The sequence below is a fragment of the Chrysemys picta genome, chromosome 1 (assembly GCF_011386835.1).
Source record: "Chrysemys picta bellii isolate R12L10 chromosome 1, ASM1138683v2, whole genome shotgun sequence".
Lineage (NCBI taxonomy): Eukaryota > Metazoa > Chordata > Testudines > Emydidae > Chrysemys > Chrysemys picta.
Genome location: NC_088791.1, coordinates 47,156,957 through 47,184,492, shown reverse-complemented (window position 1 = coordinate 47,184,492; position 27,536 = coordinate 47,156,957). Strand labels below are relative to the sequence as shown.

General features: G+C 40.8%; 1 protein-coding gene across 1 annotated transcript in view; it reads right to left on the bottom strand.

Annotated features, from left to right (window-relative positions):
* Positions 1-27,536, bottom strand: part of CTTNBP2 (cortactin binding protein 2) — a 196,976-nt gene that overhangs the window by 138,135 nt on the left and 31,305 nt on the right.

Genomic DNA, 27,536 nt, shown 5'->3' with positions numbered 1-27,536 from the left:
ACTGCTGTTTCAGGTAACTGCTGTAAGCACCAAAATGTTCAGTTTTTAAAACAATGTGCTTGTCAGACTGTCACTTAAGAGGACATATACTATAATCAGTTAAACCAAAAAAAAAAAATCAGAAAAATTTAAGATTATCCATCCACAACATTTACATTTCTCAAATTCTCACTCTTCACAAAATCTAGTATTAGGACATAACATACAAGTATCACATGATCAGAAAAATCACTCACTTTTATTATTTAAATGTGTGATCATATTCATAGAATGCAGTAGGGTATTTTATTGATGGAACAGAAAATTGCAAAAAGCTATATAAAAAAAAATTCACACTCCCATTGCCTCAAGCTGGTTAGAACAAAAAGTCATTTTTTACTCATGAGCCCAAGCAGTTAAGCGCACAACAGGCAAATCAACAATTCAGGCCAATATCAGGAGAGGTATTTTTAGTGTATTCATATATTATGCAAATAGGACCACAGTTACTACTGACTTGCAATTCTCTGCTCTGAAAATACCATCTGCAAAATTCTCAGTCTTGAATCCTAGTGGGAGACAAGCAGTGGTGGTGTTGGTTGTTTGGTGTGCATGTATGGTGTTGTGAAGTTTTGTTTGTTTGTTTGTTTGGAGTTTTTTATAAATAGGAGCAGCAATAATGGTGAGAGGAGTTAATCAACCTACCCAAATTGGGATTATCTGCCTCCCACACATCCAACTGCTGTCTCTTGGACATTCCAATCATGTTCAGATTTTGCAGAAGAAAGCAAAATAAATAAACTAATACAATCACTCACAAACGTTGACTGAAAAACCATGCCTCTAAAACACAAATAAAACTAGAATTTAGAAGAAAGACAAAAAGAAAGACAGAAAGAACCCCCTCCAAACTCTGAGGGGAAGAAGATGAATAAGTGAAAATCCACCAATATGATATTTTTAAAGAAGCAGAATTAAAAGTCAGAAACTATCCCTTGTCTAAAGAGGCAAGAACTATGGGAAAAAGGCCACCAAAAGGTAAAAGTTCTGTTTTCAAAAAAATGCAAGAGGGAAGACACCTCCCATCACACATTAGGTCTAACCACTCAATGGCCTGTTGGACAGATTCTAAAACCCTCCATAAAATTACTCAAAAATTTAGCCTGCTCAAAGAAAAAAACTTCAGAGGATAGTAAAATCTGATCTCATACCCTGGAAGCATAATCACAGAATTGAGGGATAAGGCAGGAAAACTCCCTAGAAACTGAACACAAGCAATAGTGTTTAGTCTAGACCAGTGGTTCCCAAACTGGGGTTCGTGAACCCCTGGGGGTTCATGAAATGTTACAGGGGGTTCTCGGGAAAAAATTCCCTAATGGCGGACAGAGCTGCCTTAGGGACCCCGGGCAGCACGGGACCAGGAGCCCGGAGCCCCTGGACTTCCAAGAGCTAAGCAGATCAAAGCAAGCACATCTATCACACTGAGGAGATTTAAACTTCAAGACTCCTTATAAGAAATGGAAAGGGAAGTGGATATTTTTTGCTGTTTTTAAAATTAAATAGGCAGCTAGTATTGTTTTTAAAATTATTATGAAGAACAAGTTTAAGCTTTGTTGTAATATGTGTTGTTTGCTTGAACTGCTCATAGGGTGACCAGATGAGATGAAGAAAATACTGGGACACCGGGGTGGGGGGCAAAAAAAAAAAAAAGCCGGCGCAAAATATCGGGACAAAAATTGCATCCCGACCGATCTCTGGGACAAACAGCTCAAAATCAGGACGGTCCCAATTTTATCGGGACATCTGGTCACCCTAACTGCTCAAGACCTGAATGCTTGTATAAGAGGAACTCTTTGAGTTGGCTTCTTAGATACCTTCATGCTGTTTCACATCTGATACTCCTTGATGAAACATAGGAGCCTTGTCTTATAACAAGCTTATTCAAAGTGATACAAGCTATGAAAGTGAGATCTTGGAAGAGTGTAATAAAAATACTGTAATGATAAATAATTAATAATAAATAGTGTGTAATAAGCATGTCATAAAAACAAATTTTATATTTGCAAGATCACTGCTTTTATAATTTATTCTCAGGTAAAGGAGAAAATCCCTGGAAATATTCTTTTTTAGGAGGGGGTTCGCGAGACTTGACATTTTGGTGAAAGGGATTCATAGGTTGTTAAAGTTTGGGAACCACTGGTCTAGACCCTGAGATATGCCTATGTCTGCAAGTGAATAATCCTGAGGCAAGCTGTAGTGGCAACCTTGTCTTGGACTGAATGAAACTCGACTTAGCTAGCGTGAAATTGGAGGGGCTAAGTCATAGCTGAGGATGACCAGACAGCAAGTGTGAAAAATTGGGACAGTGGGGTAATAGGAGCCTATATAAGAAAAAGCCCCAAATATCGGGACTGTCCCTATAAAATCAGGACATCTGGTCACTCTAGGCCTGAATACAATGCCGTAACAGCAGCCATTCACACATGGCTCTCAAACAAAACCAGAAATTTGGGTGGACTGCCTAAAAGCCAATATCCACCTGTAATGACCTTTATCAGCAACTTTTCCCATTGAATTTGTGAAGTGAGGTTTCACAGGATTGGACATGTGGATGTGTGAAAGATGGCATGATAACAGGCAAAGGTGGGAGCCCAGCCCCATCTAGAGAAAAGATGTTGAAAGATTTTGTAGCCCACCTTATCCTGAAAAAGCAGGTATGTACAGAAATAGGCACAAAGGGTATGTCTACGAACGAGCGGTGGTAGCTTTATTGCTGGAAGCAATAAAGTGCTGTCTATACTGGCGCTTTTCATCACTAAAACTTTTGTCGCTCGGGGTGTGTTTTTTCATACCCCTGAATGACTAAAGTTTTAGCACTGAAAGTGGCAGTGTAGACACAGCCTAAGTTTAAAAGCACAATACCACTATAAGCCACTCGCTGCTAGCAGGAATGTGAACTTACATGAAAAAAAACCTGATATTTGTCTGTATAATGTGGCTCAGGAAAAGCGGTCACTATTTTACTCAAGATCCAAGAAGATCTCAGACACGGGGAATTTATGGCTGGAGGTTGAAAAGCATCAAGTCTTCTAAGTATCTGAAGAAAAGTTGTAAAATATACTAGTCTGCTTGAGTATAGTCCCTGAACATGCAAAATATTTGTCAAGTGGACCTAGGAGAAGTTAGGGTAGACTTTGAGTTAACAAAGGAAGCAGTACATATGTGAGGACAAAGGGAGCTCAGTTTGTACCATATTACAAACCTTTTCTGTTTGATACTGTGTTCCCTCCAGTACAGACCTCTGATAATTCAGGAAAATCAGACCACCTGCTCAGACACACCAGGCCTGCAGAGCACTATTCTTCAGAAGCCACATTTGTCAGGATGAGGATTCCTTGGTTGGAATGGAGAAAGATGCTCTGGTTTTCAGTGATTATCCAAGAGCAGTTTTGTAGACTGATGAAAAAATAAGAACTCTTGGCCAATTAATAAGATCCCATTACAATATGGGTCCTATTTGAATGCTTGTATTTTTAATTTCTTGAGGTTTGCCCTTGCTACTATAAGTACTAGTAGAAAAACATATCTGAGCCTCATCACAGAGGACAGGGAAGTTATGCTTTGCAAACATGATCTCCTACAGGATGCCAGAAGAAGACTGGAAACAGAGCTTTGGTCTGCATGATAACATGTTTTCCCTCTGCTTAGGCACATAGCAAGTAAGAATGTCTAGAAGCAGTTGGCCTGATTACTTGTTTGAAGTAGGATCACCCTTCAGGACACCAAGGGTCTGTAAGTTGTTCAGTACTGTTGGTTTCTAGTATGAAGAGGTGTAGGACCTGTATGAAAAAAACCAAATTCTCTGAGTAAGAATACCTCAACCTCATAAAGGAGTGGTTTTGGACCACTGCAGAGACATACTCAGCATCAGATCTGCTGTTACTAAGTAGAAGCCATCACTCCTTAGGCCAACTGCTTCACTCATTAAACCATCAGTTTCAACTGTTCCACTGATGTATCTGGGGTCCAATAAAAAGATCATTGCCACAGAGGCTGCCGAGGACATCAGCATCAAGGTTAAGTGCTTCATATACAAATACAAATGGCTCTTCAGGCAAGAGATGGCCTAAATGCAACAGCATTTTGTCAGTGTTGAGATCGCTAAGGATTACCAAATACTTAAAACATTAAAACTGATCTACTGCTCAGTTTCCCCATTGGTGCTCTGCACTAGCAGTCCGGATGCAATGGCTGAACCAGGATGCACCTGCGAGCAGTCAGAGCTTAATACAGGGTCTCCTATCTGCTTTATGCACATACCCAGGATATTTCAGTGACCAGAGCTCAACATAGGAACTCTATTGGTGCTCCCAGCAAGGAGTTTTGGATACATCAGCAGATGGCTGGAGCTGGATGCAAAGTCTCCAGCAGCCCTTTCTGCCAGCAGCATGTAGTGTGTCACTCAGCAAATATTTGACACAGAGGCTCCCACTGTATCTATGAGATGGCACTCTATGCCAGAAGCTCCATGCTTGTTGGTCTACTCCTGGAATCTGGCTAGTATGCCATAAAGACCTGGAAATATATAAATAATTCAAAGCAAGAAGTTTCAAATGAAGAAGACAACAATCACAATGAAACTCCAAGGTAAAATGCGCTAACATTGACACAACAATGTCAAAGCACTGAGGGAAGAGTGCCAAAATGCCAAGGCAAATGCAACAAAGGACTGGAGACTGGAATCCTGAAGCGCATGGAGTTCCACCTTTCCTAGGCTAGGAAACTAAGACCAAGGACTGGCCTGCACAGATGGCATTTGTACAGAAATATTTTTAAATGCATTTTTCAGGTTTTTTTTTTAAAAATTACACACTACTTTGTATGTTTCTAGAGATCATCTGCCAGAGTCAGTAGAAAAAGTAGATCAACTTACAAGAAATTATCTATTTCCCTGCATTTAGAAAAAGTTAAATGTGCGTTAGGGAGAAAGCACATTAAATACAATTTGTCATTTTATAGACTGTAGTGAGTGAGACTCCACTGTTCCATTATTCAGGCCAATATTTAAAAACTAGTAATTGCCATTTTTTCTTATTATCAAAATAAAAGATGACTTAAATTAGTAACTTTACCTTAGTAATTACCCCCAGAAATTGCTAATTAGCTCTTTTACTGCAGAAGTATTTTCTTTTTCATTACAAGGATAGCTTTTGTTGGCTTCTAAACAAGTCCAGCTTTGTGACTCAGAGACACCTGGTGTTTCTAAATCCTGAAACCTTAATCACTTCTGGAGCATGATCTCTCTTACACACTATACAATGTACTGTACAGACAGCACAAATACCACTATACATTGAAAGGTCACTATTTATAACTACATGTTTATATTTAGCTTTACACAGTTGACATTTTTAGCAGTTTAAGAAGCATTTAACATTTGACTAGTATGATAAAACATTTTCATGTTAAAATATAACATGTAAACAGACAGACCTGTCATATATAGAATGTATACTTCTCCCACTGAAAGTATCAGACTTGTACACAGCTTCTCCACTGCACCAACATCCATGTATTACAATTTATCTAATAAATTCTTGAGTTGCCAAAAACTGCCTTCAGAATAAGGCTCCAAATTCTAAGAAATAAGTGCTACTTGGAAGTTTTGCACTGAAGGTAACTATGGAATTTTACTAAATGCTGACTAGTCATGGTGTATTTGTTTGAGATTATCAGCTTCCAACAACTACACTGTCAACATAGATTCACTATGGAAGAGAAGTTGACAGTATAACATCAACATAAAACATTCCTCAGATCTACAACAGTAATTTAGCCAAAATGCTGAGTTTCTGGGCTACCTGAATAAACTAATATGTTCAGTGTTTACAATACTGCTCCATTCACAACCTTTAAAAAGGTATGAGAAGCTAGTGAGTAGGAGTACAAAGAGCATCCATAGATGAATTATATATTGGCTCTGCTTCTCACGCCCGTGGAAGCACACATCATAAAAGCTTTGCTATCTCTAGTTCTCTCTCTATACTGTGAGCCTTAAATCATAAAGTCTAATGTTGCCAATGTCAAGAGGTTGACTTTTATGCCATTCATCTTTTGCAGAATGTACAGTCCTAATGTCACTTGAATACTCACTTCCTTACAGCATTATTTGATGATTGCGCTAGTACAAAATTATCCATTTCTTATACAATGAATTTAAAACATTTGTAAATATCAAATTTTAATTTGTGATTATTGTTGTACAATTATGCTACTGTTAAATTCACTGTATAATTTAAAACCTGAAGTTATAAAACTCATCCTTCACTATGGGAAATATGGTTATGACTAGGGCCCTAAAAAAAAAATCTCAGATTATGTTTTAAAAATGTGCAGCAGTGTGATGGGTAAAGTATCAATTTCCACAGGATACGCATGCAATGCAGTCAGTAAAAGGTCACTGCTGCATTCCTTTGCATAAAACTGGCCGCCAAGCTCTCCTGCCCCCATTTCCCGCCCAAACTGCTGCAATTTAATACTGTGGCTTCCTACTTTTTCCTCCATCGCTCCGTTTCTCCCACTCTGTGCCTGCTCACCTGCTGTGGACTTGGTGGTCAGTTTTAGGTGAGGTACTTGGAACATTAGCAGCAACTGCTTCAGTGGGTGGGTTGAAATTGCACCAAATCGCCCCCAAACTGCTGCGATTTTTCCAACAGCAGGTAGGCGAAAGCAAGCATCCGTGTGCACCAGTATAATGCTCAGTGGAAAAATCATCAGCACTCTGGCTGAGGGCTCGGCAGCCAGCAAGCACTTCCACCTCCCTGCTGAGGCCACAGCTCCTCATGTTCCAAGTGGTGGCAGCACTGCCTTGTACAAAAAGGGCTCCCGAGTCTGCAGTATATGAGCCAGCTTGGTGGGCAGATGGGCACTGAGTGGGAGAAAGGAAGAAAGGGAGGGAAAAGTCTGCAGTCACCAGAGCAAAACAAGCATTTGGGGAGAGGAAGCGGGGGGGACGGGACTTCGTAGCCAGTTTTATGTGAGGCAGTGCCACTGCTGCTTAGAACTGCTACTCTGACATGACGCTACCACGTGCTATGAGCCGTACTGACCATGAGACTTCCACGTGCAAATATCGGCTTCCTCCTCCCTTCTGTTGGGAAGATCAGAGGGTTGGGCTAATGTCACATTTTCCGCACATTCTATGAAAACATGGTTTTCTGAGGGCCCTTGCTATAACACCGCCATATTTAAGGATGAGATGGGAACATATAAAAACAGCAAACTGTACTTTTGCGCACACACTAGCTTTTCACACCTAGACACAGAGATTGAAGGAGAAGGAGACAAGAGATTAACAAAGCAAGTAGTTAGAGATGTGAAAAGATTTCCATAGGAAGAGGTATAGAAAAGTTTGATGCTATTTAGTTGAGAGAGAAAAAGAATAAGAAGGGATATCATATAGGTATGCAAAATGATGAATGGTCTACAGAAGTTAAATCAAATGCTCTTATTTACCCTCCTTCAAAAAACATGAACAAGGGGATAGCCAATGAAATTAAAAGGGAAACTAATTTAAAACCGATAAAAGAAAAACCTTTTTTTTTTTAATTTTTAAAACATACGACGTACTAACCCATGGAATATACTGCCATAAGATACCATTAAGAGCAAGAGTTTAGTTGGCTTTAAAACAGGATTACACATTTATGTAAATAGAATAACCAGTTACATTTTATAGGACTTAAAATAATAAAAATTAGATTATAAACACTTATACTTCAAATATATACACCAGCCACCAATTGATGGGACGAGGAGGAAACTTTCTTTATGGGCTACTTGTTCCACAATTGTCTATTAGGACAAGGATGGATCACTGGTCTAATCCGATACAGTAATTTGTATGTTCCCAGAAGAAGGGTCATGCACCTGGAGGGCCTGTTAGGGTACGCTGGAGGCAAGCCAGAGTACAGTAATCTTTGAGGCCAACAGTCTCTGGTAGGCCTACCAGCTTCTCTAAAAAGATTACCAGAGTTCACCCCCAACTCCAACATAGGGCTCTGATACAGGTCAGTCCTTCCAACCCCACAACTAGGTTTTCCTGGTGGTTTTAAGTCCACATCAGCCTTTATATCAGGAACCTGACCGAATCTTCCAAATCAATTTAAACTCAGGCTATTTATCCAAAAGTCCTTTCTTTGTCTCTTGATCTCTGGAGAATGCAGTTTGACCAAGAATATGCAAGCCTCCCCAGGAAGTGATATCTCTCTAGAGGTGTTATAACCTGAGTAATCGGTCTTAATCATCCCCTACTGTTTTCACTTCCTGGAGAAGCTGTGGTAACCCTCTCCCCCACCCTGTCTCCCCATGGAGTGCATATGTAACCCACATGCTTAATAGGGAGATATCTCTTTAAACAAAAGGTTACACCAGAGGTTGGCAACCTTTCAGAAGTGGTGTGCCGAGTCTTCATTTATTCACTCTAATTTAAGGTTTCGCGTGCCAGTAATTCATTTTAACGTTTTTAGAAGATCTCTTTCTATAAGTCTATAATATATAAACAAACTATTGTTGTATGTAAAGTAAATAAGGTTTTTAAAATGTTTAAGAAGCTTCATTTAACATTTAATTAAAATGCAGAGGCCCCTGGACTGCTGGTCACGACCGGACAGTGTGAGTGCCACTGAAAATCAGCTTGCGTGCCGCCTTTGGCACACGTGCCATAGGTTGCTCCTGGGTTACACATACAATCCCTGGCCCACAATGACACATAAACCATTCATGCACTTAATATAATATAGTCTCCCAAAGATACTGCAATAAGTTGATTCTGAGACAGGAAGACAATTCACGGATTGTAATTTTTTAATTATCATAACTAGTTTAACTTGTAAACAAAATACATTATTCCTGTGCAAAACAATTAGGGTAAATACTTTCCATTTGTTTACAGCATTAAGGACATTGTAACACTATGACAAAGCTGTGGCAATCTATATTTACAGAATTGAAGAATGAGATAATGTAAAAAGAAAATAAATAAATCCACAAATAGACTTGGTAATTATACAATAAATTTACCTGACAATCAAATGGAAAAGCAATTTACCATGCACAAGCAAATATTGGACAGATAATTACCCCCTGGATCCAAATCCTAGCGTTTATGGAACTTGCTTCCTATCCATGGTCCAACAAAAACACAGATTGGCTGATCTTCAGGGAATGGTGCATAGCTCATTTATTTTCTCCATCTTTTTAAGAGTTAAATTAAAGAACTCTGGTTAGCGGATTATGGAGCATTATCGTCTATGAAAAGATTCATAGATTTTAAGGCCAGAAGGAATGAAAAGTTTCTTTGTTGTTCACTGGACAATTTGTGATCTTGATATGTTGCATATAGGCTTTGGATGCATAGCAGGGCAGCCAAACCCAACACAGAATGGAAAAGTCTTTTTGTACTAAGGACATTCGCTTGTTGTTTTACTTTTAACATTTGAAAAGGAACCTAGAACATGAATAAATTAAAATGAAATAAAAATATTTTCCAGAATTACCAAAAGTGTCGGGGGGGGTGGAAAAATTATCGAAGACTAGTGTTTAAACTCTCTTTTCCCTATTTGATGCTGCAGTGAAGCTGTAGCACTGAATTTGTTATATCACACTCATTTCCATGGCAACAGACTAATGCCACAAACACACAATTATGACTTCACTGAAGGATTAGTCAGAATCTGGGTTGAAGGGAGAAAGCGTCTATTCAAAAGAACATTTTCAAAAATAAAGGGATTACAGAAGGTGATAGGAAAAATTAAGCACATTTTACATTACCATTTTGTTCAAATTTGTGCCTCAGAAATCTGTTTGAAGCAATTAAATATTCACTAGTACTTTCTTCTAATACGGTGTTAATATTTTATTCCTTGCATACATTTTTATTCCTTACTTCAGCAATCTGCCTAGTAGTTAAGAGGACAGACACGGTTACAAAAAATTGTTGAAAAAATATACATACTTAGCTTGCACCTGCAAAAACTCATTGCAGAATTGAGCTATATTTGCTAGTCTGTAATACTTCTAAAAAAAGAACAGGAGTACTTGTGGCACCTTAGAGACTAACAAATTTATTAGAGCATAAGCTTTCGTGGACTACAGCCATAAATTTGTTAGTCTCTAAGGTGCCACAAGTACTCCTGTTCTTCTTTTTGCAGATACAGACTAACACGGCTGCTACTCTGAAACCTGTAATACTTCTGTATCAAGAGAATAATATTTACTTCTTGAAGGATACAAAATGTACAAGCTACAACAAGTTTTAGAGGGGAACTGCAGAAACTCCCCTCCCCCGATCCCCAATTGTTCACTGCAGTGACACTTATCTCTTTAGATTACAAAATACAAATTTTAAAAATATGTAAATAGGGTTTTATAACCTAATAAGAATAGCAAGGTTTCATGATTTTTTTTAAAATTCAAGTAAGTAAGTTTTGGGCAATTTAAACATTACACTACTTTGCTGAGAACTAAAACCAACCATGTGATGGTACACAAGAAACAAAGTGAATCTGAACAGATGTTTGCTATGACAAAATAGAATTTTAAATGCTCCAAACTAACTAAAATACAAAAAAGTAAATATATTTAACAGTCTTTCAGTTAATAATCCCATGTGAAATTAGTTATGGAGATAGGACAATCTTGTTTAAATAAATTTTAAACAAATACACCTAATCAGTAACAGAATATACAATCTATAGGACTAAGATTAAAAGTGCATTTTATTTTTTTAATTTTATTTTATTTTAAACAAAAAATATTTGAGTTTCTCCTTCATTTACCTGCCAAGTTTGAAGTTCAGAAATTCCAAGTCTTCCATGCTGCATCTGATGATAAACATCAAATACACGACTATACATAACAGCATTGTTACAGAACAATGGAACTGAATTAAGGCTGCTATAGCACCCTTAACAAAATTTCCTTCCTTCTCAGAGTTTGTTCCTCTAATTAAATTTCCTTTTCCAAATAATAACCTGTACTAAGACTGTTTCAACAGACCTTCATTGACTTGTATTGTGGAGTGGTTCCAAAAAGCTTTTAACCACACAATGGGAGGTCGGGGGTGCATAAGAACATAAGAATAAAAACATAAGAATAAAAACATAATATGGCCATACTCGGTCAGACCAAAGGTCCATCCAGTCCAGTATCCTGTCTACCGACAGTAACCAATGCCAGGTGTCCCAGAGGGAGTGAACCTAACAGGTAATGATCAAGTGATCTCTTCCTGCCATCCATCTCCACCCTCTGACAAACAGAGGCTAAGGATACCATTCCTTTCCCATCCTGGCTAATAGCCATTAATGGACTTAACCTCCATGAATGTATCCAGTTCTCTTTTAAACCCTGTTATACTTCTGGCCTTCACAACCTCCTCAGGCAAGGACTTCCATAAATTGACTGATCGCTGTATGAAGAACTTCCTTTTATTTGTTTTAAACCTGCTGCCCATTAATTTCATTTGGTGGCACCTAGTTCTTATATCATGGGAACAAGTAAATAACTTTTCCTTATTCACTTTCTCCACACAACTCATGATTTTATATACCTCTATCATATCCCCCCTTAGTCTCCTCTTTTCCAAGCTGAAAAGTGCTAGCCTCTTTAATCTCTCCTCAGATGGGACCCATTCCAAACCCCTAATCATTTTAGTTGCCCTTCTCTGAACCTTTTCTAATGCCAATATATCTTTTTGAGATGAGGAGACCACATCTGCATGCAGTATTCAAGATGTGGGCGTACCATGGATTTATATAAGGGCAATAAGATATTCTCTGTCTTATTCTCTATCCCTTTTTTAATGATTCCTAACATCCTGTTTGGTTTTTCGACTTCTGCTGCACACTGCAGGGACGTCTTCAGAGAAGTATTTACGATGACTCCAAGATCTCTTTCCTGATTAGTTGTAGCTAAATTAGCCCCCATCATATTGTATGTATAGTTGGGGTTATTTTTTCCAATGTGCATTACTTTACATTTATCCACATTAAATTTAATTTGCCATTTTGTTGCCCATTTAGTTTTGTGAGATCTTTTTGAAGTTCTTCACGGTCTGCTTTGATCTTAACTATCTTTAGCAGTTTAGTATCATCTGCAAACTTTGCCACCTCACTGTTTATCCCTTTCTCCAGATCATTTATGACTAAGTTGAATAGGATTGGGCCTAGGACTGACCCTTGGGAAAACAACTAGTTACCCCTCTCCATTCTGAAAATTTACCATTTATTCCTACCCTTTGTTCCCTGTCTTTTAACCAGTTCTCAATCCATGAAAGGACCTTCCCTCTTATCCCATGACAACTTAATTTACATAAGATCCTTTGGTGAGGGACCTTGTCAAAGGCTTTCTGGAAATCTAAGTATACTATGTCCACTGGATCCCCCTTGTCCACATGTTTGTTGACCCCTTCAAAGAACTCTAATAGAGCGGGTAGGAGAGGAAATAGTAAAAGTCTACTTTCTACATGTTACTGATAGTAAACAAGATCTAAACTATAAATAAGGCTGCCAGTTTGTCACGGAGGTCACGGATTCCGTGACTTTCCGTGACTTCTGCTCAGGCAGCCCTTGTGCCAGTCACACCGGCCACTGCTGGGGCAATCTCTGGCCACCGCACCCCCCCAGCAGCAGCAGAGTTTGGGTGGGAAGAAGCAGAGGATTGGGGCACGGGACTCTCGGCGGGCTTTCGGCAGTGCTTACATGGGGGTCTCCCCGGAAGCGGCGACATCCCCCCCCCGCTCAGTTCCTAGGCAGGGGGGCCAGGCAGTTCTGCTCGCTGCCTCCGCCTACAGGCACCGCCCCTGCAGCTCCCATTGGCCGCGGTTCCCAGCCAATGGGAGCTGCAAAGCCAGTTCTGGGCGGAGGCAGCACACAGAGTTGCCTGGCCATGCCTCTACCTAGGAGCTGAACAAGGGGGATGTCGCCACTTCTGGGGAGCCCCCTAGGTAAGTGCCACCACAAGCCCACCTCACCTTTCCCGTGCCCCAACCCCGTACCCCCTCCCACGCCCAAACTCTGCTGCTGGTGGGGAGGGGAGAGGCACAGAGCCAGGTAGGGAGCCTGCCAGCCTCGCCAACCCCCTCCTCTCCCAACACCAGCAGGGGTCCCGGGCCCCGTGCTGCCGCCCATCCCCCCCTCCATCAGCAGTGGGGGTCCTGGGCCCCCCCGCACCAGGTTTTAGTCAGGGGTATATAGTAAAAGTCATGGACCATGAATTTTTGTCCGTGACTTTTACTAAAAATACCCGTGACTAAAACGTAGCCTTAACTATAAACAAAACCAGCACACAGCAAAGTTTTAAAAGGGAGTACCGGGATGGTGGGAAGAAAAATATATGTTTGCAGACCTCATTCTATGTAATACTGTAAAAGCATTTCAAACATCTGCAGGTGCTATTAATCCAATCTAAAGAGACACTAGTGCACACATATTAAGAGTAAATGCAGTAACTGTAGAGTTACTTACACCTGGGTCCTCAAGCAAAAAAAAAAAAAAAAAGAACCTTTTACTATGACTAATCATCTGATTTGTTCAAAGTCAGTCATTCTGTTAGACATTACATTAGAACTTGTAAATTACATTAAGTATCTTTATCAATTTACTAACTAAAGTCATACTATCTGTTAGTTGAAGTTGCCTTCCCTTTGGGAATATTTTTATATTTTGTTTATTTTTTTCTTTTAAAAATGACTCTCTTTTAGAGAGCTAAAAAATGAAAGTCACTCATTTGTATTAATGAGCAACGTTAGCCATACAAATATCTGTATAAAAATATGTTTTAAAATAAATTAGAAATATTTCGTATTCTCAAATTTCTAAACACTACCTGGTAAAAAAGTATCATCAGGACAATTGCTAGATAAAAGATAAAAAGAGATGCAACACCACACACCAAGTACCAACCTGAAGTTTTTATTCAGGCAAAACTCACAATTGTCAATGGAAGTTTTGCCTGAGTAAAGAGCACATGAATGAGAATACAAACACTATGAAACGACCATATTTGAAAGAAACTCCATTGGGTGGAATGCCTGTGTCCTAAATAGGTTTCTATTTGGTTTTAAATACAGATGTAGGGGGACATTTTCAAAATATAATAATGGAGATGCTATGCATTAGCTTGGTATATACAAGGTGGTAAAGTTATAACTAAAGACTTAAGTGGCGATGACTGCTGATTAAATATATCTTTATAATATGATTTTCTATTGTGCATGAATAAGTAGCATCTGATTTGTCCTTGGGGGCTTAGGTCCAGCATAGTAATATTACTATAAATTTCTATAGCTCTGAGACATTAGGTACCTGAATTTACTGATATGAACTCTATTTGTAATACAGATGTTAGTGAGTTTAATCTTGTCTCAAAAGTGTTTTGTTATTATAGCAAAATATTTGTTTCCTGGCTAAATACTAATGTTTACTAAGATAAACCACAGAGGCTAAAGGGTAGACACTATTTAGAGAGATGTCAGAGAACTATTAAGAATGGTTTTATGTTCAAAGCTTATTCAAGTTATAATTCTAAATCCCTTACATATATTTTAAGAGAGTTATTTAAAACAAACTGGAAGAAATATAAAAGGGTTAAATTAAAATGCTGTAACTTCAAAAAAAAACTACTGGAACTGTAGGAGGAAGTTTAAACTAGAAGATGAGATAATTTAAATGTAAAATGAAAATAATGCATGGGTTGATTAAGTCTTTAGAACTATAAAAGTTGTTTCTTACTATAGTAAATATGCTTCTTAGAGACCATTGTCTATGGATCTTGAGACAAATATGCCTTTCAGAAAGCTGGTACAGTGAGCAAAGACTGCCAATCTGTGCAGTGGAGTATACAAAGCTAGAATGACAGTTAAGGGGAACCTCATACTTGAACATGATTACACAGTTGACAGCTACAAGTGTAGTAGGACAGCCCAAAATAAAAAAGTGACATTCTATACAGGTTCTGGTTTTCAACCTTTGCAACTGTTCTGCTGCAGAATCTCTTCTAATTCACTAAATAGTTTTGTCTAGTCAAAGTCTCCCAGCTTTTCCAACAGGCTTTTTTTGGACCTCACAGAACACAGAATACTAGTGTACCCACTGTTCCAGAAGCCAAGCTGACAGCCTGGGATTGGTTCTGGGTTAAGAATCTCACTCCAATCTTGGGACAAGAGATCTGGTAGAACTGGAACCACAAGTTCTGTTTCAGCACACCAGTTCCAATAAATTTTAAATTTCAGGGAACATATAGTAAACAAGAGTCTGCAGTTACCTAAAGACACATCTGAAATAAAGACAGCAGGCAGCTTTTTTCATTGTAGCCGGCACTGCTTCAGACCCATCTGCTATCCTCTGGCAGAAAGGGATCTATTCACTTGCTCTCCCTCTTGCCTCTGCTGTAGCTGTTGAGATTCTTGCTGTATGTTTTAAAAAAATAAAATCCAAGACCAAACTTCATTCACACTATAACAGTCTCAGGTTGACCCTGAGGTCACCACTGTCCGTTGGGAGTAGGGATAGGATTTCATCTTCATTTAATTCACACAACCTATGAAATGTTAAGCCTCACCATTTACCGTTAAGCCTCACAAGACAACATTTTTATACCAATTAGAGACCAAATTATATAAATTAATCTGTACCACAGTAATTTTCCAACTCCATCAGATATTGCAAGGTGGTGTAATCTTTTACCCTCTAATATTTACTTAAAAATAAAGTTGGAACAACAATGGTAACTGGTTCTGTCAGAAATGGGCTAGTCACTAAGTGTCTTTATCAAACTGTTAAATCTATGTTGGATTTAAAGCAAATAAAAAGGGCTACAGTTACTTACAGCAATATTGAAAAGTAAACAAATATAACTTTAAAACTAAGTAAGAATTAAACAAAAAAAATAAGAGAAGACAAGGGGTAAGACACCAAATATGGTTAAGTATTTTAAAATATTGAGTGACAAGTATAAGATTAACAACAAAATGTGGTAACTGACAGGCAAGTGCCATTCATCACCCTGACTAATTTCGCACTACATCACCTGTCATACTACTGTCTTTTTAGATTGTAAGTGCTTCAGAGCAGGGACTGTCTCTTCATATATGTAGCACTTAGCACGTAAGGCACTGTGTGTAATAAATGTTTTGCTTAACCTACTACTTTTAATATATTTAATAGATGTTCAAAAACATGCTCCACAGGGATTAATCGTGTGGACTATCATGACTTCCTGAAGAGAGGTAAGGCTGCTCCCACAAAGGAACAGATCTTATCTGCTTCTATTAAATGAGGTATAAACTGAAGTATGTAACTGGTGATCAATCCTGCAAGGAGCCAAGCACTTTAGCCTTGATCCTGTCCAGCAAAGCACTAAAGCATGTGCTGAAATCTTACCATGTGAGCAGTCCCACTGACTTCACTGAGAGTCAGTGCTGAGCTTCTTGCAGGCTGGTGCTTTTTGTGAGCTGTTATCAACGGGACCACTCGTGTGTGTGTGTGTGTGTGTGTGTGTGTGTGTGTGTGTGTGTGTGTGTGTGTGTGTGTGTGTGTCAACAGTGGAGGGAGGAAGGTGTCACAATTTGACCCTATGTGATTTGAAGCCTTATTACAGCACCATAACAACAACATTCAAGTTTATACATCTAAAATTACTTCTCATCTACTCTATTAGTAAATATTTTTATGATTAAGGGTTTTTAGAGCTTTGAAACTAATGTCTTTTAAGAGAGTTGCCACATAATTTGTGGCAAACCGTGTCTGCATTTACAGGTCAAACCTGCAAGGTTATAGGGGTGTGAGTGGCGTCGACTGCCTCCTGGTATGCTGGTGCTTTTAACAGGCAGTCGTCTAGGTAGGGAAAGATTATCACACCCTGCCAGCGAAGATGTGCTGCTGCAACAGCAAGAACTTTGGAAAATACTCTTGGGGCCATGGATAGGTCAAAGGGGAGCACCCTGTAGTGGTAATGCAGATTCCCAAGAGTGAATCGGAGGAACCTCCTGTGCGCCGGGTGGATGGTGATGTGAAAGTAAGCATCCTGTAGGTCGAGGGCCGAGAGCCAATCTCCTTTCTCCAATGCCGGAATTATGGTTGCTAGGATTACCATCTTGAAGTGCTGTGTTCTCACAAACTTGTTTAGTTTGTGCAAGTCCAGAATTGGCCTCCATCTGCCTGTTTTCTTCTGAGTGAGGATATAATGTGAATAAAACCCCAGGCCTCTGTGCTGAGCTGGTATGGGTTATACCGCTCCTAATTGCAGGAGATGGTTTATTTCTTGCTGTAACAGATGCTCGTGAGATGGTTCCCTGAAGAGGGATGGGTGGGTGGAATAGAAACAAAGTGGATGGAATAGCCCTTATGTATAATTTCCAGAACCCATCTGTCTGAGGTGATGGATCTCCAGAGTGGGTAGAAAGGTGTAAGGCGGTCCCCAAATGGGCTGGAAATTAAAAGCGACTCTGGAATTAGAGAATGTGAGGCTCTCATGTCCTCAACCAACACTTCAAAATGTTTGCCTGGAAGTGGATGGTTGAGATGTAGATGACTGCTCTTGTTTGTCGGCATCTCTTCTGGCGCTGCTTGCGGCATTGGTCATAATGTCTTTGAGGCTAGGTGTATGGGGCAGATCGGAATCGTTGGTTACAGAATCTGCCCCGTTTCTTTTTGTTCATAGGGACTTATATTCCCAGTGTCTTTAATGTCGCACGGGAGTCCTTCAAGGTATGTAAGGATAAATCCATGCTCTCTGTGAACAATTTGTGGCCTTCAAAAGGTAAGTCCTCTATGGTAGCCTGAACTGTCCTGGGAAAGCCAGAGAGGTGGAGTCAGGAAGCTTTCTTCATGATGATGGATGTAGCAATTGATCGGGCTGCCGTGTCAGCAGAATCTTAAGAAGCCTGCAGGGCCGTTCTGGCGATGAGGAAACCCTCTGTTATGTTGGCTTTATATTGTTATTTTTTGTCTGCTGGAAGATGTTCAATAAAAGTTAACGTCTGCAAAAAAATGTTGTGTGTGTCCTCGGCTAGTAAGGTAGAATAGTTGGCTATGCGAAATTGGAGTGTAGCCAATGAATAGACTTTTCTGCCAAAGAGGTCTAGCCATTTCCAATCTTTATCATACGGGGTGGTTTGGCCTGATGTTGCTTCCCCCTTTGATTAACTACCTCTGCCACCAATGAGTTTGGGGTAGGGTAGATGAACAAAAACTCAACTCCCTTAGCCAGTACATAGTACTTCTTGTCAGATCTTTTACAAGAAGGTGGAGCTGTGGCTGGCATCTGCCAGACAGTTTTTGCAGGCTCCATAATGGCTGCATTAACGGGTAGTGCCATCTTGGCTGACGGAGAGGCCTGAAGTATATCAGTCAGCTTATGCTGTGTCTCTGATAGCTCTGCCAGTGATATATCGAGGGAGTCAGCTACTCGTTTAAACGGATCCTGAAAGCATTTGAAGTCATCTCCCGATGTGGGGGAAGACGGCATTATTGTTTCATCAGGAGACGAAGAGAAAATGTAGGTAGGTGGGAGGGTGTCACCCTCTGGCCTATCCTCAGGTTCTTTGGCTTCCTCCTCCGGCCTTTCTGGGGAAGCCGGGACAGATGCTGATGGTGATCATGGTGTCTTGGGTCTGGGTGGAGTGGAAGGCTTGACGTTCTGGGCCCTGTATAATGCCCAATTTGGTGGGAGGGCCATGGGAAGGGGCACCCATTGTGGGGGTAGCCAAACTGTGCCCTGCAGCCGCAAGGGTCCAGGTTTGGGTGAGGAATGGCAAGGGGTGCACATTCCTGCCTCCACTTCCTCCTCTTCATTTCTGGACAGAGGAGGGGCTGAGCCAGCAGGGGTAGTGGTAAAGCTTGCCCCTGATCTGGCTGGGGTGCTGCTGGTGCCGAAAAGCGGAGTTCTCAGAGTAGAAGGAATGAGGAGGTCCGCCTGGCTGATGAACTGTTGCAGGACCGGGAGGCTCAGTACCGACGGCAGAGGCAAGCTCTGGCTGGGAAACAGAGTGAACGTTGCCGGTGCCGCACACTTGCTGTATTGTATCGGTGCGGCAGGTGGCACCATAGCGCTGCTCAGTGCCTGAGTTTGCTTAGGTTCCCTCAGTGCCGAGCTACGAGGCTTGGTTTTGTTATGTGTGCCTCCATGAGAACTAGACCGCATCGGGTCTTTTGCTCCTCGGAACGTCTTGGTACCAGACAATCCTGGTGCAGTCAGTACCGGGGCAGACTTTGCGGTCAGAGATCGCTTTTTTTCCAGGCAAATCTCGCTGTGGTGAAGAGTGAGACTATTTTTTTGTGGCTTTCTTAGGAACAGGATCCTTAGTAGCAGTTTTTGAAGAGGATCCCATATCTGAGGCAACTGCAAGTGAGTGTTGGCCAAGTGGTGTCCTGGACTCGAGATCGGAGGCAGGTCTGAGGGATTTCTCCAACATCAAAAGTTTTAGTTGAAAATCCCTAGTCTTCCTTGTCCTCACTATCAGTTTCTTGCAGGGGGGACACTTTTGGGTAATGTGTGTGTCCCCCCAGACACATTGCGTGTGGCCATCTGTGACTGATATCAAAAGTCTGCAGGTCAGAGAGCATTTGAAACCTGGAGAGCCCGGCATGTCTGAGAGGCTGTGTTGAATAAAGAATGGGAATAGTCCCATTCTAATGCCTCTTTAAGGCATTTTCCCTAAGGCGGGGAAAAGGGGAGAAAAAGGTAAAGAAAAATGAAAGGAAAGGAGTAATAACTGAGGGTACATCTACACTACAGCGGGGAGTCGATTTAAGATACGCAAATTCAGCTACGTGAATAGCGTAGCTGAATTCGACGTATTGCAGCCGACTTACCCCGTTGTGAGGACGGCAGCAAAATCGACTTCTGCCGCTTTTTGTCGGCGGCGCTTACTACCACCTCTGCTGGTGGAGTTAGAGCGCCGATTCGGGGATCGATTGTCGCGTCCCGATGAGACGCGATAAATCGATCCCGGAGAGGTCGATTTCTACCCGCCGATTCAGGCGGGTAGAAATCGATCCCGGAGAGGTCGATTTCTACCCGCCGATTCAGGCGGGTAGTATAGACCAGACCTGAGAAAGGGCTGAAATAAGATCTAGAGTTGTTAAGGACACTGCTGTCATTCCGACAGAAGCCAAAGGTGATAGAGAAGGAACTGGGGGACGGTTGACTGCGCACACAGGGTAACCGCTCGGAGCGGCGCGAGATGGCTGCCACGCGTGCGTGGCGAAATAGGGCACTGTTACTACAAATCGCCGATTACAAGCGCAGGGGCACCAAGACAGCTAAAGTGGAGCACCCACAGGGACATGCCTCAAAGAACAATATCTGGTTTCACTTCCTGCACCAATAGTTCTAATTTTTCAATTTTGTTACCCAGGCTCCTTGCATTGGTGTACAGATGTCATAGTTGTTTCTGCTTTGGTTTCCCCAGATTCCTCACACGATTAGGGACAGTCATCCTACTGCCAGTATCGCCTACCTGGCTGTTAGCATAGTTGGTATTGGCACTTTCTCCTACCTTCTGCTATTCCTTTTTCTATTGCTGTATCCTCTTTCTTAATTTTTCTCCCCTCAATATTAGATTAAATGAGCATCTCCCAATAGTCTCCCTCGAATGCCTAGTTAAAAGCTATTTTTTATTTTAATGAATTGTGCCAACCTCCATCCCAGAGGTCTATTTCCCTCCCTACTAAGGTGGAGTCTGTCCCATGAGAACAGTCCTCTCTCTGTGGACAACTCCCAATGGTTGACCGTCCCAAAGCGCTCATTCAGCACCACTACCTGAGGCATCTGTTTGATCATCATAATCTTGTTTCACCTTCATTCTCTTCCTCCTAGGTACAGGCAGAATCCACTGAAGATCACTTGAGACTCCACTTCTTTAAGTGTCTTCCCCAGTCTGGCATAATCTCTGATGCATTTTTGTTCTTCCTTGCAATCTTTTGTGCATCATCCTCTATCCTTCTGGGGCTCCAAACTCTGGCTACCTCCACTGACTCTTCCTCTCTTGTTGTAGGAATAGCCGCTCTTTTTTCCTTGCCCTCTCATCTTCTGTTACTGCCCGCTGCACCCTTTCTTTATTTTCCAACTCAACAAACCTGTTCCTGAGCTCTATTTCTCCAATACTAGCTAGTTTTTTCCTCTGCCTAGTTCTCATAGTCACATGCTTCCACTGGCCATTTTCCCTGCCAGCAATCTACTCTCACAGTTCTCCAGTCTAGCTTACATCTGAAAGTCTTGAATTTTCCCTTCAGTCTCCTCTCACCTTCCCTCCATCATCTGTTTGAGTTCCCTTTGAAACTCAACCACCGTTTCTACCTGCATCTCCAAATCTTGGATCTTCTCTTCCAGCAGATCGCACTTCATGCAAATGAAGCTCTTTTCAGGTACCTGCTCCAGGATAATGTACATCCCACATCCAGTCATCTTCCTTGTCTCTTCCATTCCTTGGGTCACCTCCACTACGGCCTCTCTGTCATAGCCTTCCTGCCTAAACTCCTATGAAAAGGAAAAGACACCCACCCACACCCTCCCCCAAACTCTACTTACAAACTCCCACTGAAATGCCCCCGTTTTCAACTCTGTTTGCAGGCTCCTGTACCACTGCTGCTGTGCAGAATGTTTAATGTCTATGGGGTTTTTTGTTTGTTTTAAAAGCAGACAGAAAAACAGTAACCTTGCTATGGGGCAAATAGTCCTGTCCATGAGAAATAAGCACAGATCAACAGGACCAGGTCCGACTTTTTACATATACAAACCCACAGTATAAATTTACTTTTCTAAATTTCTAAAGAGACAAATTGTAATTTCCCCACCCCACTCCACCAGACTTGAAAAGGTTTGTTCTTTTGCACGAATTTTTAACACAATGCTGTCCCCCTGACTCCAAGCATTTTGATAAGCCTGGACAGAAATCAAGAGAGCTGGAAATGAATGATGATGAAAACATTTATTTATAGGCAGGTAATAGACATGCTAGATAACTTCAGACCTTCACTACACCACTGCCAGCAAGACACAGTCTTGCAGAACTATTACTGTGTTATTGTGTAATAAAATGAGTGGTGCTGTGGAAAAAATATCTGTGAAAATTGGATACAAAGTTACTAAAGTGACTAAAAGTTTAAAGAATGGGGATTTTGTATTTTTATAATGCTCTATTATTTTTGTACATGTTTTATTTATAGTAATGCCTAGTGACCACAATCAGGATCAGAATCCCATTGTGCTAGCCCTTCCTTAAAGAGCCATATAGCCAATTTAGTTCATTTTGTCATCCATTTATCATTGTAAAAGGAGAAGACCCACAAATAGAAAAAGACAGATAACTTGTCAAAATTACAGAATGTATTTGTTACAACTTGCAGTGTGAATATTCTATGGCACACAGGTTATTCCTGAGATTTAATCTAAATTTGCTATGCTTTAGCTTGAACCCATTGCTTCTTGTCCTTCATTTTTTTTTATTGCAGACTTTTAAGTATTTGAAGACTCTTATGCCCTCCCTTAATCTCCCTCTTTTCCAAAACTAAACATACCCAGTTCCTTCAGCCTTTGCTCATATGGCTTGCATTCCATCCCTTTGATCGTCTTTGTCACTCACCTCTGAATCCTTTCCAGTTTCTCTACATCCTTTCTATAGATTAATGACCAAAATTGGATGCAATACTTCAGCTGAGCCTAACCAGCGCTGAGTTGAGTGGTACTATCAGGTCCTGTGACTTGTATGCTATGCCTGTTAATGCAACCCAAAACTACATCTTGCTTTTTTTTTTTTTGCAACAGCATTGCGTTGTTGACTCATTCTACTTACTACATTTAGAAGAGGTGAAGTTGTGAATGTCACCTTCCTCATTTTCACTTTTTTTAAAAAGCTTATCATTGTGACAATCTCTGGTCTTCTGACAGATGGGTGGACACTGCATGTAAAATGGCCACATGGGTCTTAAGACTCTGCTTCCCCTGGGCAGAAAACATTTGACCCCAAAGCTCTCGGTCTTGTCACAGAAGATAGAATTCAAGTCTTCAACTGTACATTGTGGAGTGCTGTTACTAGAAGATCTGTCTTTTAATTGCAGTCAGACTCCTCGCTGATTTAGAACTTCCTAGTGCAATTTTATTTTTTAATATTGATTGAAAGCATCTGGTGTTTGTCGTGTTCGCTTGTAGTATGTATAATATACACAGGCTTGCAGATAACTTGTTTCAGATATATTGTTCAACCTTCACAAAACCAAATCTAAATAAAACAGAGCAATATATTGTGGCATACTGTAAGAAGTGGGTTTTTTTAACCCACGAAAGCTTATGCCCAAATAAATCTGTTAGTCTTTAAGGTGCCACCGGACTCCTCGTTGTTTTTCTGGATACAGACTAACACAGCTACCCCTCTGATACTTGATACTGTAAGTTTACCATTGTCATGGTTTTAATTTCTTCGTGGGTAATTTAGAACAAAATACTATAGATTACTGAAAATTACTTGTGCATAATTTATGTGTATTAATCTAAAGTGGAGATATTTATGCATACTTCTGACTGGCATTTCAACAGCTGAATTGCAATCATGCTTTCACATCGTTGCCTGTGCAATAATAAATTGCATATAATAAAACTTCATACACCAATTTGAACTTGAGTGCCCATTGTATATTGTTACTTTCTTGTGTTGGTTGTCATGGAATGTGATACGACATTTTTGACAGTGATATATGCACCACACATACAAATAGAATTACTGCAAACAAAAAATTGTTCTGTATGTTATTAAACTCTAAGGAGAAAACATAATTACACAGAAACATCAGAGCTGCAAAATTAACACCTACTATTATTCGGAACTAACTTTAAGGGGTTATTGGAGAAGAGCCTGGGAACTGTGGGGTCTTTTGTTTTTAAGAGGAATTGAAAAAAAGTAGCAATATAGTTTTGTTTAGCAAATAATCACTTAGGCAGAAATGTTATCAGCTATCTAAAAGATGATACAATATATTCTTGTTTGGTCCCTTGGGTGCCTGGTAATGATTAAGTTAATGAATACATCTAAATTTCTTCTACAAGAAGTCCTATGCCCTTGTGTGCCAAAAAAGCATATCTGAGGAATAGGTGAAAGGCTGAATTTGGTATTTCTGGCTGCCAATAAGACAGATTTTGATTTCCAAAAGGCACCTGCTGCAACACAAAGACCACGCACGCAGGAGGGATGCCAACATGTATGTGTGAGGAGAGAACTGCCTGCAGGTTCTGTGTGGGAATGCAGTGGTAGGCCTGTGCTTTTGAGAACAAAGTGATCCAGAAAGGAGTGACTCTGACAGTGCTTATGTTGTAACTTCTGAATAGTGGAATTTTTATTTATTTATTTTTTTAAAACTAGAAATGTAGTTTATTACTGAAATATTATGGAGACTGTGTGTAATTTGTTCTTACTGATTTGGCAAGTGTCGCTGATTGTTTAAATGTCATTATATTTGCTTTTTATCTGCTCAAGGATCTACACAGTATTTACCTGTCCTCAGATTATCACATTGCATCTCTTATGATTAAATGCTTTTTAAATATTAGGTTTTTTTAAATTCACTGCATCTGGCAGCCAAAAAGCATTATTTCAATATTGCAAACTGTTTGAATTTGTTAACTTGTATTTTGAAGTTTTATCTTTTAACCCTTGAACTGGTCACTATGTGAAATGATTTTCCTTAATTACTTTTGAACGCTTGTTGCTACTTCTGTGTTATTCTCTAGGTTTATAAGTATCCAGCATACTCTTTGTATAAATTTTGGTTTGCAATTGGGTAAACATACTTCTAGATTATCCATTTTAAGAACACCTTTTCAGTCATGATTATAGATTATCGAATCTATTTCCCAGTTCATCTTAAATCTCAAAAAATAAATTCCTTCTAATTTACTAGGTTAAGTTACTTATAGTTTTGACACATGTCTTTATTGTACAGCACTTCAAGATACTAATGAGTTTTTAAAGAGTCTGTGTAGGGTTTGATAAAAGTTAATTTAATCCTTGTTAAACAAGGCAGCTTTCAATTTGCATTGTCAGTCTTCTACTTACCTAGAACAGGGGTGGGCCACATCGGGGTAAGGAAATTGTATGGTGGGCCATGAATACTCACAAAATTGGGGGTTGGGGTGCGGGAAGGCAGGAGGGCTCTAGCTGAAGGTGCAGGCTCTGGGATGAGAGGTTGGGGGTGCAGGAGGATACTCCACTCTGGGATTGAGGGGTTTAGAGGGCAGGGAGATCAGGACTGGGGCAGGAGGGTGGGGTGCAGGAAGGGGGTCAGGCTCATGGCAACGCTTACCTCAAGTGGCTCCCACAAAAAGCAGCATGTCTTCCCTCCATCTCCTACGCGGAGGTGTGGGCAGGCGGCTCTGTGCACTGCCCTGTCCTCAGGCGCCATCCCTGCAGCTCCCATTGGCTGCAGTTCCTGGCCAATAGGAGCTGTGGGGGCAGTGCTTGGAGCTCGGGCAGCATACAGAACCTCTTGGCTGCCCCTATGTGTAGGAGGCGGAGGGGCGACATGCCGTTGTTTCCAGGAGCCATGCAAAGTGGAGCATTACCCTGATCCTGCTCCCCAGCTGGAGCGGGACAAGCCCCGGACTCCACTTCCCGGCAGGAGCTTGAGGGCCCAATTAAAATGGGTGGAGGGCCTGGTGTGACCCCCGGGCAATACTAGCCCACCCCTGCCCTAGAAAAATGTTATAACCTATTCAGAGAAAGAGCAGCTTTTCTCCTTCCATCGTGCCTCAGTCCTCACTTACGGCCTTAAACCTGAATCTTCCCAGTTCCACTTCAGGCTAGGGGGAATTGAACTGGGTCTCCCACATTGTGGGTGAGTTCCCTAACCATACGGCTACAGGTTAAAGGGAGGCTGCCACTCCTCCCTCAACATTTTGTAAATCTGATCCTCTAATTTTTGTCAATGTTCAAAATATAAACAAAAAATTTTGAGTCAGGTCAAAATAAAACATTTCACTTTGACATTAGTGAAACACAGTTAAACTGAACTGAAAAATACTATCTGACAGACTCCAACATGAATTCACTAACAGGTTGGGTTTGACTGAAACACCTTTTTACAGTGACTAAACTATTTATTGAAAAAAAAATTCACCCAATTCTACTTCCATATTCCATTATCCTGAGTCATCCAGTTCCATATATTTATATTGCTCAGAGAAGCACATGGTCATTTAAGGGTTCAGTTCTTTTAGTAGTTAACTGCATGTGGAAAGTCATTTGGAAAGAAACAAAAACAAAAAAATTGTCTATCTTCTTTGTGCATAAGAAACATGGTGTAGATCCAACATAATTCATTATGATGAGCCGTACATATGTTCTTGATTATTTGGTACATCGTCCCATCATTGAGCCTCCAGACCTTTTTTTCCTTGGATGCTTTAGAAAGATGTAGCTGAAAAGTAAAGCCCACTTCTGCAGCCCCTTTTCTCAGCTCACAAGTCAGAAGCCAGTCTCTGAAATGGGCTGCGAACTGGAGTGTGTCTAGAATAGATAGCTAAGCATTGTGATCCTTCATTGAACACTAAAGACTGCCTTAATTTTCTGGTCATCCTCCCCTATTTTAGGGATTAACAGCTCTGGCAGGAATGCAAACTCTCCTGTGGATTCTTCTCTACCTCCACTGCTCATCTTGACTTTTTGTGAGCTGATGTCCTCAGTACTTTAAGACAGTTCATTCATTGGGACCAGAAACCCACTAACTCGCTGTTAGTGTCAGCTAGGTGCCCAAATTGGAAAAGTTTGATTTGTTTACATAGAATGAATGGCTGCTACGGCAGTGTGGTAATTATTCACTACTTGTGCTTTGCCACAGGGGGACACTGACTCCCCATTATCCTAGGGGAAGTAACTTTTTGGCCATGAAGTGAGGCATAACAATGAACAGATCTTCTGATTAGGTTCAGTGCCCATGCAGATAAACCAGCTATTGCAGGAGAAAACTGACTTTTCAAATAGAACTGTACCAATGGCACAAGAAAATGGATGGAACCCCTGCCCTGGAGCACAGCTAAACGCATGTGAGAATAGTTCAGTGAAAGGAGTCAGGGACACTAGCTGGAAGGTTGCAGTCCGCAACTTGAGGACCACCACACAACATCAGCTGTATTACTCACCCTGTGTATTGACTATAGAGGTAATGAAGGAAAAGTCAGCATTTGAGAGGAGCCTGGATTAGGAAAGAGGATGATGCTGACAAAAGCAGGGTCTCCAACCCTTGGGCCTGTATGGTTTGAGTGCTAGCCCTCTCTTCCTGTATGTATGAGGGCTGCCACTGTGATCAATTGAGGTGTCAAACTAACAGTTGCTAGGTTAAAGTATCTGGGGATAAGTATGTGGCACTCTTAGTGGAGGATTCTTGATTCTGGTATTCATTTCCCTTGCTGATCTGATGGATTTATATCAATTAATCTTTTCAGAGGTCCTTTCTTCTCTTGGGCTTTTGCCTGAGGAGGGGCAGGTATTTAGGTCATGACTTGTGCTAACC